General features: G+C 41.4%; 1 long non-coding RNA gene across 1 annotated transcript in view; it reads left to right on the forward strand.

The window, feature by feature from the left end:
* Positions 1-14,264, forward strand: part of LOC311060685 — a 30,428-nt gene that overhangs the window by 13,045 nt on the left and 3,119 nt on the right. The window lies entirely within an intron of this gene.

A 14,264-nucleotide genomic window follows, 5' to 3' on the forward strand; every position in this document is an offset into this window, starting at 1 on the left:
AGAGAGAGAGAACACACCTTATTTAATTGTACATACATTGTTTTGTTTTGATTGTTTTATTCCACTTTTGAGAGAGAAGAGAGAGGGGGGAGAGGGATAATTGCAAGAAAAGGACGGATGGTTGGGGGGTGGGGAGGTGGTGGGGGGGGCAGCTTAGCATTTCCCTTTGCCCTGGTTCGTTCTGGCTCTTGTCAGATGGCTTGGCTTGTTCCGACATGGAGGCCTACTGTATGTGTGTGTGTGTGTGTGTGTGTGTGTGTGTGTGTGTGTGTGTGTGTGTGTGTGTGTGTGTGTGTGTGTGTGTGTGTGTGTGTGTGTGTGTGTGTGTGTGTGTGTGTGTGTGTGTGTTAGTAATGGAGAGAACATGGTCGACCAAGGTCTCAAACCCTACAACCCCGCTCACTTATCAGCTAACACAGGAATGCTGTCTGAGCCTTCCCTAAAACACTCTGATACACATAAGAGTAAAACGTATTTTGGTTTGGCTTCCTTCAGACAATGCAGCAGCATATAACAACAGAATAATGTTAGAAATCGTAAAAAGATTTATAGAAAAGAAAGAGTGCAAAAAAGAGCAAAATGAGCATCATCAAATGTACATGTGCATGAAAAATAACTTGGTATATTGTATACACCAACAGCATTTTTTTCTTCAGCAGATGCCACCTAACTTTGTGTAAACAACTTCACAGTATATTCTATATACAGCAGATTAGGTACAGTATAGACAGGTGCAGTTCAGGCATAATTGCAAGAAAAGGACGGATGGTTGGGGGGTGGGGAGGTGGTGGGGGGGGCAGCTTAGCATTTCCCTTTGCCCTGGTTCGTTCTGGCTCTTGTCAGATGGCTTGGCTTGTTCCGACATGGAGGCCTACTGTATGTCCCACAATAGGCACAATGTTTCAGGTTGAATAACTGATTTTAAGTAAAGCAAGGTCATTTCCGCACACAGTATTGCTCTCCCATGCTTGATTCAAAAACATTTCACCCATGACGGTCTTCATTCGGTTCTGATTTGATATTTTATGAGAACAAAACTAAAACTGTTAGGTCAACTTATCATACAAGGTGGTCCCTGACCAAAACAACAACCCTCAATTACATCTCAATTTCAAAACATATTTGACATCTTCACTAGCACCTAGCAAAAGCGACCTCTCATAGAATGTGGAATATGGAAATTATATTAATGTATATCCACAATTGCACCTATGATAACATGTCCTAATTGCTTTATTTAACAGCAATAGTAAAAAAGCAATATCTGTTTTGTTATTCTTCATAGCCTATAAGATCACAACAGAAAATGATGTATGTGAGTTTCCCCAGGTAATAAGTATGAATTCATTACAGAATATTTATGTGCTTTTTAAAGGAACACGGTGGACTGTGGAACTACAGTAGAAAAATGATGAATCTGGTTCTCATCGTAATGCAATTGCTGCTCTATGCTGATGTGATAACTGGCACAAGAGGTAGGCTAATCTTTATTGTATATTGTGTTGTTGTCATTTAGTTATGTTCTGATATACAAAGTTTTTAAATGTTTTGGTTTGAACTATCTCACAATTAATCATGAAATATTTTTACAAAATAAGAAAAGAAAATGATATAATTTAAAGATATTTGCTTACAGTATTGTCTTTGTTTTAAACAGATACTGATTATGGTGCTGTTGAAAAAATCATCTACGACAATGAAGACTCCATAACAGCTGTACCTGGGACCAGTGTTATAATTGGCTGTACTTTCACTCATGGTGATGCATTCAATCCCGAGTCTATAGTACTGATGAAGTGTGAATCTGCACCTGTCTGTGGGGAGGATGACGTCATTTTCGACTCTGAGGATGTCAATGCAGGTAAAGGCCAGTTCAGGGGTCTAGTGTTCCTCTTGGAGCCAGACCTTACCAAAAAGAACTGCAGTATCCTCATCAATGACCTCAGCCCCAACATGTCTGGATCCTTTCAAGTTGGAGTTAACGGTCACCGTCATATAATAAGGACTCACTTGAAAAAGCCCATCAAAGTCAAAGGTATGAACTATTGTTACTTTTATATTGTAATTTAACTAAAGTGTGAACAAATAACCAAATGAACCCGTCTTGTTACATTTGTAAAAACTCGGAGTTTTATTAACACTTTAACACGTTTTAACACTATGTTTTTTAACACATTTGTGTTTGTTGTGCCACTAGGACTGAAACATCCCAGAATAATTGGTGAAACCAAAGTGAAAGAAGGTGGTACGCTGAACATTACCTGTGAGGCCCAAAGCTCCCCTCCATCGAATGTCATTTGGACTGTAGTTGGATCCGACACCCCACTGATGAGTGGCAATCAGACAGCCACGCTCGTCATCCCAATGGTGACAACTGAACATTCTGGAAGGTACATCTGTACAGCAAATCATCTGAATGAGACCAAGACTACATTTGCTAGTGTAATTGTGAGCCGTAAGTACTGTACTGCACTGAGCTGCTTTGAGGAAACATTTATTTTCACTTTTCTATATACATATTTCTCTTTCATATGATTTTATGGTGCAACTTTGCTTGTATGACCTCAGCCGTTCAAAAGGTGAAAGAGGGAGTAGTCATCCTTACCATTGTGGCTTCGGTTGTTGTGGCTTCGAGTGCAATCATCACATTGTATTGTCTTTTCAGGTGCAGTGCTACAATCTCTCTCGTCTCAATTAGAATTTGTATTGAGAAATATTAAACCTTTTTCCTTAATCATTTAACTAAACAATAGTTGAGATGTTTTTTTTCTCTCTCAAAATGTCTACTCAGATGCAGAAAGAGACTGAAAGACCAGGCACTTCAGGGAGAGTCCCTAGACATGGTGATTCCTCAAGATAAGCAGGTATTTCTTTTTTATATCTAATTCCACTTTGTATATCATTGATGTTTGAAACGTTTCTGAAATTTCGTTTCACTTTCACTGAACATTTATTTGTGTTAGAGGAAAGGGTTTGTTTGTCATCATCACTGACCTGCTCATATCAATTCCACATTGTTCAAACTGTTCAGACGGAGGCAGAAGAAGGACGAGTAGATGGTTTCGAAGGACTTGAGCAGACCTTCGGCGTCCAGGATGAAGGAGGTAAGAGCAGTTGTCGACAGGGTTATGTTAACGGAACCCTGGCGAAAGGCACTCCCCTCTATTTACTGTATGCTCAATAATAATCCCCAAATGGACATTAATACTGTTTTTATATATATTTCATGAGCTTTTGACACGAAACTAAAACTTGTTTTCCTGTTTAATAACAATTAATGATATTATCTACATATGATGAGGTGTTTTTTATGAAACTCCACATTTTTTGTTTAACCACTATCCTATATCATGACACTAGAGAAGTGTGCTCCTCGGAGTGCAGATCTCTGCCAGGCCGGGTTGCCTACCCAGGGCTATGTGAGTCGTGGGTGACCTGCCACTAGAGCTGCAACAGAACTAACAGGAGTGTGAGGGAGCTGTCAATCAAACCTAGTGTGTGCACACCCACAGGTCACATAAAGCAGAGGTTCTCAAACTTTTTTGGCCCAGGTACCCCTTGGAGGGGAGATTTTTTTCTAGGTACCCCATCATCCTCGCAACACCGATAAGCATACTTACAACCACATGTGTACATTTAGATGCCATTTGTATTAAAAACGTTTCAATCAAAATCATTCAGAGCCATTTCATAGTCATAAACAGAAACCACTACTACTATATGAATCATGTGCCTATAACAGCACCGATCTGCGTGAAACTTTGCACACACACTCCTTAGAGGCCAAGGAAGAACCTTTGCCCTGCATTTTTCACATATGCCTTTCAGAGCGCCACCAGGAGGCTGACTTTTGTAAAACACATGTTTTGCTCTTACTCCTTCAGATTCTGTCCAAAATTAACGCAACTCGGTATACAGTATCTCTATAGTCATGTGATCAAGATGGATGTGTCCGATATTTCATATTCCATCCTACTTGGCTAACATTGGCTTACAAAGTTTGCAGGATAGGTCAGTTTTGAACAAAACTCCTCAAATCATGAACGCAGTGTGCGATTTCCGTGAAATTTCGCACACATATTCCCACTAGGCCAAGGAAGAAATGCCACCTTTTTCACATTGGCTTGTTATAGCGCCACCAGCAGGTCTAATTTAGCAAACCACATTTTTGGAACAAAATGACTCGAATCACAAATGCAGTGTCCGATTGCCGTAAAAGGCCTACGAATAAATGGCACCCTTTTCACATTTTGGAACACAGTTCTTATATGACGCAATCTAAGATTTGCCTATGGGAAATCCATTGCGTTGCGAGGCGTTGTGAGCTTGTAGATCTGCTATTTTCACAATATTTATCTGTGGAACCGAGTCAAACTAAACGTAAGGCCTCAACTCCTACACTCCAAATGCTTATCAGGGTGGGGGGTCCCCAGTTCAAATATAATTATTTTTGGGGGTCCCCAGTTCAAATATGATTCTTTTGGAGGGTGGAAAGGTTGATAACCAATGCTGTAGTCTGTTTCAAACATATTTAAGGTATGTGTTCTGTATACATACAGTAGGTCTGTGTAATGTGCCGAGATCAGTAAAGTGTAGATAGTACAGGGATACACATACCTGACCTGTATGTATTCACCTCTCTCTATAGAAGAACCTGAGGCCATTTCACCGCTGCCTCAGGAAAGCCTGAACCCTGATCTGCTGGAGGAAGTCAAAGATGTCGTCATACCTGCTGAGATGCTCCGAGTTCAGCATGATGAGGTCATTGGCAAAGGTGGGGCTTTTAAGTAGTCCAGCGATTCCCAATATTTTGGGCCAGAGGGGCCCAGTGTCGGGCCATGAGGACATTGCAAGTGTTATTGTGATACCGATAAATATAAGCTCATTAAATATATATGCTCATTAAAATAAACATGCTCTGAAAACGCACGCGGCACAAGTGGTCAGATGGCTGGGCCAAGAGTCGGAATCAAAAAGGTTTCCCGGTTTGATACCCGGCTCCTCCTTTGTGCCGAAGTGTCCTTGAGCAAGACACTGCTCCCCGACGAGCAGGTTGGTGCCTTGCATGGTTCCCTCCGCTGTCGGTGTGTCAATGTGGATTCTAAAGCGATTTGAAGGGTCGGAAAGGCGCTATATAAATGCAAATTTTCATATTTTTTTTTATGATTCTTGGGGGAAATGAAAACATTTAATAATGAAAATATAAAATAAATAAAAAGTAATTGAAAAAACATGGTCTCCTCCCGCATTAGAAGGACAATATCAGTCACCAGAACCAAGGACGGGTGTGGTTTAAATGGAGTTTGAAGTTACAATGGGTTTGTATAGGAAGGGGGCGTGTCTGTTAAAATGAATATCAAATATCTAAATACTGAACCAAGCAACTTAAAAACTGTCTGGGGTGCTCAAAAAAGCCTGAGTAGACGTTAAAATGACCCCAAGCATGTTTGAAAGTAAAATATCCCTTTAAAGCAACAAGCTAAATTAACCACTACATTGTTTGATTTCATTACTGTACACTTTCTTGCAGAATATCTCACACCATACTTGTTGCGTTCATACAGGTAACTTTGGGATAGTCTACCATGGATACTTGAGGGACATTGATCAAGAGATCCACTGTGCTGTGAAATCACTGAACAGTATGTGAATACCTGCTTAAGTGACCAACCGGTCCGACCGTAACACAAGTTAACAGCTCTCTGTTTCAGACAGAGTGTGTATAATATCACCGTTTGCTGCTGTGTTCCCAGGTATCACAGACCAAGTTGAAGTGCAGCAGTTCGTCAGAGAGGGCATCATCATGAAAAACTTCCATCACTCCAATGTCCTATGTCTGCTGGGTGTCGTGCTGCCCAAGGAAGGGCTTCCCCTGGTGGTGCTCCCCTACATGATGTACGGAGACTTACTGCACTTCATCCGGTCTGAGAACAGGGTGAGTCAGCATTACCCATAGACGGGTTTCCTGTTAGTAAACATGAGAGGAATATGACCGCGCAGAGGAGGGGGAAGCCTATGGGTGCGTTTGGAAATTACGCACCGGAGCACACTCGCCTATTAGTTTGTATTGGCCAGTGCGCTCACTGCCGCTCAGGGCTGTATTTTCGAACGCGCCTTTCACCCGGGCATGCGCAGATTGCGCATTCTGCTCTGTGATGACGTCGCGCGGAAATCCGTCTATGGAGGTATAATATAACTAGAGGGCGGACTGCCCCGCCCCCAGCTATTCATTTCAATGAAATTGCTCAGTGGCGTTTTGAAGCACCCGGAAGCCTGCCGAAAGTAGAATTATTGAGACGTTTGAGAGACGTTTCGAGCAACCCAGTGCCATCTATTAGAGAGTTACGCCAACTCCGTTCACTTCTTCGGGCCAGGTCTTCTACATACACATACATTGGCGAATAGTGACAAATCCCTAAACTGGAAGTTCATGGAATGCATTGAAGTCGACGGCTCCTTGTCACTATTTCCAGCTACATGAACCATGTGACCGACGCTGTTTCTGACCCCTCATTGGCGCAACTCTCTAATAGAAGGCTCTGGAGCAACAATAGAGTTATGAGCATGCGCACTAGTGTCACTTTTGCGTCCTACGTCACAACCTACCTCCATGTTTTTGGCCAGGACTTAAAAAAAAAGAGAGATGTTTGATCTCAAGTGACTTATATAAAAAAGGTTGACCAGAAAGAGAGAGAGAGAGAGAGAGAGAGAGAGAGAGAGAGAGAGAGAGAGAGAGAGAGAGATGCCTGGACACTGGCCACTTTTACCCAGACAAAATACTAGGTAATTGTACAATTAGTGCCTTTAATAGTATTTATGATGGATATTCCGCCTGAGTTCGAACAATTGTAGGTTTATGAGTTGTATATACTGCAATCTGTGTATATATGAAAAATGACATTAATTATTTGCTATGGCAATACGCAACAGATGTGTTTTTTATAACGTGGTTCTGTAGTTGGGACTATAGGTATTTAATGTTGCTTAAAATATCACTTTTGTGCAGATTCAACGTTATTTGACTGGGAGATACTTGATATTCAGGTTTTTATATTTTCATGGTTTCATGTTTCTTCCACAGAACCCAACGGTAGAGGAACTGATTGGCTTTGGGCTGCAGGTTGCCAAGGGGATGGAATATTTGGCCTTGAAGAAGTTTGTCCACAGAGACCTGGCAGCGCGGAACTGCATGTGAGTGTGAATGTCAGTGACAAAGCCTTTTGATGTCAAATTGGCCAAATTGTCAAATATTACATAAGAAAGAGGCAAATATTGTGAAAATAGCCGATCTACAAGCTCACAAGCTTGCAGATCGGCTATTTTCACAATATTTATCTGTGGAACTGAGTCAAACTAAATGTAATGCCTACAATTCCAAGTGCTTGTCAGGGGAACAGGGGACCCCCCGTCCCCAGTTCAAATATAATTTGGGAGGGTCGCACCCTGTAATGTTTGGGAACTCTTGTGCTAAATGACTAAATATGTCAATTGTAAGACAGGTGAGTGATTGGTGCTTAATTTTCCTCGGACATACATGAACGTTGCAGGCTGGATGAGAACTTCACGGTGAAGGTGGGAGACTTTGGCATGGCGAGAAACGTCTTCGGCAAGGAGTACTACAGGATTCAGGACCCTAATAAGGCCACGGTCCCGATCAAGTGGATGGCCATCGAGAGCCTGCAGACACTGAGGTTCACCACCAAATCTGATGTGGTGGGTTTATGTAATCCACTTAAATTAAATAATGTGTTTCCCTAAACACGTTCTGTATTTAAATGATATACTCTACTGTTAACGCCCGTGGCAGTGGTCTTTTGGGGTGCTGATGTGGGAACTGCTGACCAGAGGTGCGAGACCCTATCCTAAGGTGAACAACTACGTCATGACGCATTACCTGTTGAGGGGACGTCGCCTTCCGCAGCCCCAGTTCTGTCCAGATGCTCTGTAAGGGTCACACACATATATCACTGCAACATAGAGTGGCTGTTGGGTGCAAACCTTGTATGTTACGTTTCAGGAAATGGAAGAAAATAATCTGTGTTCCAATGGATCCAATGTAGTTATTATTTTGGTCACAAGCTCTTGTTAATACTTTTCATTGGTTAAATATGTATAAAACCCACAGATGTAATTTGTGGGTGTAACCCAAGTGTAAGTGTAACCGACATTGCTATGCGTAGATCGTAGATTTTGCTACTTTCGAGTGAGACTGTTGTATGACGATGAACAGCATTAATTTACCAAAAAAACACAAGAAGTTGAAAAATTGAGATACAAGGTTTCTGCCCGATAGTGACGATATGCTCAGTTGTCTCATAACCCTGTTATTGTTTGCTTCTTAGTTTAGTTTAGTTTAGTATAGTTTAGTTTATTTGATCATCTCCACCAGCATCAATAAAATCATACATCAACATAAGCAAACGGTTACATAGTTAAAGTTAAGCTTCCTAGCTTGTTCATGCTTTAAGTGATATATTTTTGTTCAAATACAGTGTTAAGTGCTCTATATTCTGATAGCAATCATTGCTATAGTGTTTGTTCACTAACAGGGGTCTCCCCGTCTCTCCAGCTCTTAAGTGAACAGAATATGCATTTTCAGGGCGAGATACCAATTTTTAACCTGACTCCGCCACATGGGGGCGGTATTGACTTTGTGACGCAAGCTTCTTCGTTCTGGCAGAGTCAGGTTAACCAATTTTATCCAATCAGGAGAAAGAACTCAAACACAAAATTGTAACTGGAAACACTATAAAACGGAATCTGATAAATGGGTTCTCTCTCCTGAATGGCAACTGGCAATTGGCAACCCACCTGAAATGTGGGTATTTTCTGTTTATTAAAGAGCCGGAGAGACAGGGAGACTCCTGTTACTGAACATACATTCTATATAGCAATGACTACTATCAGATTAATAGAGCTTTACATATTTATGTTGTTGTTTTACAAAAACAAATTAATTCACTTTTTCCACATTCATTCACCCCCCCCCACACACACACACACACACACACACACACACACACACACGCCCACACACACACACACACACACACACACACACACACACACACACCCACGCCCACACACACACACACACACACACACACACACACACACACACACACACACACACGCCCACACACACACACACACACACACACACACACACACACACACACACACCCACGCCCACACACACACACACACACACACACACACACACACACACACACACACACACACACTCACGCATGCGCACATGCGCACACACACAAACACACACTCTTTCCACCAGGTACGTGATCATGCACCAGTGCTGGGACCCAGAGCCCGAGTGCAGGCCTGACTTCCACAGCCTGGTGCTGGCGTTGCAGGAGCTCCTGTCCGACCTGGAGGGGGATCCTGTCCTACTGCTCAGGCGTGACATCAACCTGAGCAGTGTCACCTACATCAACGTGGACCAGCCCAGAGTCCCAGACCCTATCCCAGCCTCACCGCCTCTGCAGACGAGGCCAAGGCCTCAGACACCGACTGACTGACACACAGTCTGACGCTGCATGTGATTCTCAAGCTTTAAAAAAAAAAATCTAGTTCAAGGACCACCGCAGTTTGTGATGCGTTAGACCACGGTCCCCCCATCTTCTCAACTTCATCAATCTCTCTCTGACCTCGGGCATTGTCCCCTCCTATTTTAAAACTGCCACTGTACACCCGCTTTAAAAAACTGGATCCCGAATCACCCAGTAATTATCAGCCCATTTCTAAGCTCCCTTTTATTTCCAAAATATTAGCTAATATTGGCTTGGTCCTCTGGCCAACTCTTTTTGCACTTTATATGGTACCTCTTGGTCACCTCATCAGCACTTTTAAATGTATGTCTTATCACTTTTATGCAGACGATATCCAGCTGTATTATTCTTTTAACTCTAAGAGCCCTTTTAACGAGCCCTTTAGAGTTAAAAGGGGTGTCAAGCTCTGCCAAGTCCCCCAGGACTCGGTCCTCTGGCCAACTCTTTTTGCACTTTATGCTACCTCTTGGTCACCTCATCAGCACTTTTAAATGTATGTTTTATCACTTTTATGCAGACGATATCCAGCTGTGTTATTCTTTTAACTCTAAGAGCCCTGATGATTTCAATGTTTTGCACAACTGTATGTCGGCCATTAAGGCCTGGATGTCAGACAACTTTTTACAACTGAATGAGGCCAAAACTGAGGTGCTTATTGTTGCCCCAGACAGCATTGTGCCCAAAGTGGTTGAATGTATGGGGCTTAGACAAAACATCCGCCCTAATCTCAGAAACCTTGATGTAAATTTCAACCAATCAATGCACCTTGATACACATGAACTCTGTAACCCGGACATGCTTCTTTCACCTCAGAAACATTGCAAAGCTCAGATGCATTGTTTCCCATCCCACGCATTTCTCTCATCACGCTTGGACTACTGCAATTCACTTTTCACCTGCCTCAGCAAAACCACCATGGGCCGCCTCCATTGCCCTCCAAATAATTCAAAATGCTGCCGCCAGATTGCTAACCAGAACAAACAGAAGGTCCCACATCACTCCAGTCTTAGCCGCCTTGCATTGGCTCCCCATCAATTTCAGAGTCCAGTTCAAAATCCTGGTGCTCACCTATAGAGCTCTACATGGTCAGGCTCCAAGTTATTTGACCGATCTGGTCCCACCGTTATATTATACCTCTATGGGTCCCACGCTATGTCCCGGAAAGGGCCCTAAGGTCTGCTGAACAGAGTCTGTTAAAGACCCCAAACACTAATCTAAGAACCAAGGGTGACAACTGACAAGGCCTTTCAAGCTGTAGGCCCCAAACTGTGGAATGCTCTCCCCTAAGTCCTGAGAGACGCAGCCTTGGTTGACATTTAAAAAAAAAAAAACTCAAAACGATTCTATTTGAACAGGCGTTTGTTGTCGTTACATGATTTTATTTTCCTTACCTGTGTTGTTATCCCACCTGAGAGAAATGTGTACAGCCTTGTTTTGTGCTGTTGTTATTGATGTATGTAAAGCACTTTGTGTGACTCCTCTGTGAAATGCGCTATATAAATAAAATTGACTTACTTACTACTTCTTTTATGTTAAAATTGCCTTGTGGGTGGAAGGCAGTGTTGCCAGATTCTGGGAGAGAAACAAGCAACCGGGTCTAGGAAAACAAGCCCAAAAGAAGCGACTATGGGTCACACTCACATGAGCACTTTAAACGTACATCAGCTGTTTGAAAATAGCAGATCTACAGATCGACGCGTTGTGAGCTATTTTCAAATAAAATCTTGGGGGAGAATTATAATAAGCAGACCTGGCAACACTGATGGAAGGTGGACGGTGGGCCATCACAAACGAATCACGCCCATATATGGAGACAGCTTTAAACTAGATGATTGAAGGTGCCTCAGAGCCAGTAGTGGAAAAAGTGCTCACATGTTTTACTTAAGTACATTTTCAAATGTCATCAAACTCATGTGAAAATAGCAATGCGACTCGTGAGCTTGTAGATCGGCTATTTTCAAATGGCCGAAATGTATATAGGGCTGAAGTGGTTAGAGCCTTGTTGCGAAACAGGTTGCTCCAATGAACTGCAGAGGCCAATGAGAGGTATCTAGGTTTCTATATCTATGATTGGGACAGAATGCTCCACAAGCTACTCAATTTCTTTTTGTGCTGGCTGCAAAACAACTGTCTGCCACGCACAACCTGATCGCCTACTCTTTCAAACTGCTTCAGTCTTTTTCGGACAGTTAAATTACTAAATAGCTGGATGCATTCAGGAACAGCATTTTTCAGTGCATCATTCCTCAAAAGAGGCAATAGTTGTCTATATAGTGCAGGAACAAACCCTCAAAAAGAGCCTTAGTTTTTAACTTTTTGAGATACCCCTCCCCGGAGTAGAACAAAACGGGACATAGTTTTTTCATATCTTTAGGATGTCCCCTTCATGAAATGGATTGTCCCAAGTTTTACTTTTACTGCAAAAGTCATGAAATTGATCCATGAAGTGACTCACCACATAGGCAAAAAAACGCCCTATGCTGAAAGTGGGAGCTCCAAGTAAATCCTCTGTCATTTTCTACCTGCTGGTTGTTTTTAGATCATACTTGCACAGATGGTCTACATGTAGTGTCCCTACATCCCAAAACAATCAGAATGCCAATATGTGGTTCTATTGTGAATCAGTAGCCTTTTATATAAGGCCTTAAATAGGCGGAAATAGCAAAAAGGTGACTTTTCTGAGCAATATTTACTTGTAACTTTGGTCCAGCTCTTTATCAGGGGTAAAACTAGATGTGACATTGTTTTTTCATGTCTTTAAGATGTCCTCTTCCTGAAATGGATGGTCAGAAGTTTTACTTTTACTGCAAAAGTCATGAAATTCATCCACAAAGTGACTCACCACCAAAACACGCCTACCCTGAAAAAGGGAGTTCGAAGTCAATCCTTTCTCATTTTCTACCTGATGTTTTTTTGTTTTACATCATACTTGCACAGATGGTCTACAGGTAGTGTCCCTACATCCTAAAGCAACCAGAATGCCAAAATGAGGTTCTATTGTGAATCGGCAGCCTTTTATACGAGGCCTTATTATAGGCGGAAATAGCTAAAAGTGGACTTTTCTTAGAAATATTCACATGGAATACTGGTCCTACTCTTCTGTCAGGGGTACAACAAAACTTCACCTTGTTTTTCCATAACTTTGACTTGTCCTCTTCATGAAATGGATGGTTAGGGCGCGCTCCCACCGCACTTTTATTTTACCTCTGGGGCAGAATCTGCCAATGCTTTGTCAATGCAAATGCGTGGATTCTTGGAAAAAATCTGCAAGACCATGAAAGTCCACTTTTAGCTATTTCCGCCTATTTAAGGCCTTATATAAAAGGCTACTGATTCACAATAGAACCACATATTGGCATTCTGATTGTTTTGGGATGTAGGGACACTACATGTAGACCATCTGTGCAAGTATGATCTAAAAACAACCAGCAGGTAGAAAATGACAGAGGATTTACTTGGAGCTCCCACTTTCAGCATAGGGCGTTTTTTTTGCCTATGTGGTGAGTCACTTCATGGATCAATTTCATGACTTTTGCAGTAAAAGTAAAACTTGGGACAATCCATTTCATGAAGGGGACATCCTAAAGATATGAAAAAACTATGTCCCGTTTTGTTCTACTCCGGGGAGGGGTATCTCAAAAACTAAGGCTCTTTTTGAGGGTTTGTTCCTGCACTAATATGTAACCTCGCATCACCAGTCTTTCCACCTCGGAGGAAAAGTCTATATGTGAATTGTTTAATTTTCTGTAAAGGAACAAACATGAAGCCATGAAACATTTTCTGTATTTCACCATTAAATGACTCAAAAATATACCCAGAATGAGCCCACAAAGGTCCCCAATTCCTGACAGATTCTGGCAAATGAAGACATTAATGTACATTGAATGACACATGTGTCTTTCCATACAGGGTTTCACTCACAACTTTGACCAGTCCTGTTCAGAGTTTCACAGCCCTGCTTTGAACGACAAAGAGCTACTCAGTGCTGCAAGGAGTAACAAGAAGTACACTTGGAAAAAGAAGTGAGGAAGAGAGGGAAAGCTGTTGACAGTTTAACCCTGGTCTACACCAAAGAGGACATAAACACTTTCTGAGGAACCCATGACTTTTTGGCTAAGAGGGTTGAGGGAAGGAGGAATATTTGAACTTTCTTAATTTTGAATATTTTCATACTTACTTTTAATTTCGGTCACACAAGTGTTTCATTTTATTATTGTCCTCTTTCAGTAAAAGTGTCCCCAGGCTTTGTTTGTGCAGTACTTTATATGCATATAATACACTATTATGCTCAAGTTCAGCCTATTTATTTAAACATTTATAACAATGTTCATTGCTAATAAAGCACTTTAAACTGTAAGTATGACTAAAAGCTTTCTTGACTCATATAATATATATATATATATATATATATATATATATATATATATATATATATATATATATATATATATATATATATATATATATATATATATATATATATATATACATACACACAGTAACTGTTCCAAAATGCATAGATTTCTATGTTTTTTAAGGGTTTGGGGGGCTGGCTACGCAATTTTTTTAAATATAAATTTCATAGATTTTTAAAAATTATGATTGCCATTGACAAGGAAGTCCCAAGTTCAATCAATTGTCCAATCAATCATCCTACTAATAAAGTTGGAAACATTAAAAGAAAACACACTTTGC

Source organism: Gymnoscopelus microlampas (assembly GCF_963454915.1).
Source record: "Gymnoscopelus microlampas genome assembly, chromosome: 14".
In the NCBI taxonomy this organism is placed as follows: domain Eukaryota; kingdom Metazoa; phylum Chordata; class Actinopteri; order Myctophiformes; family Myctophidae; genus Gymnoscopelus; species Gymnoscopelus microlampas.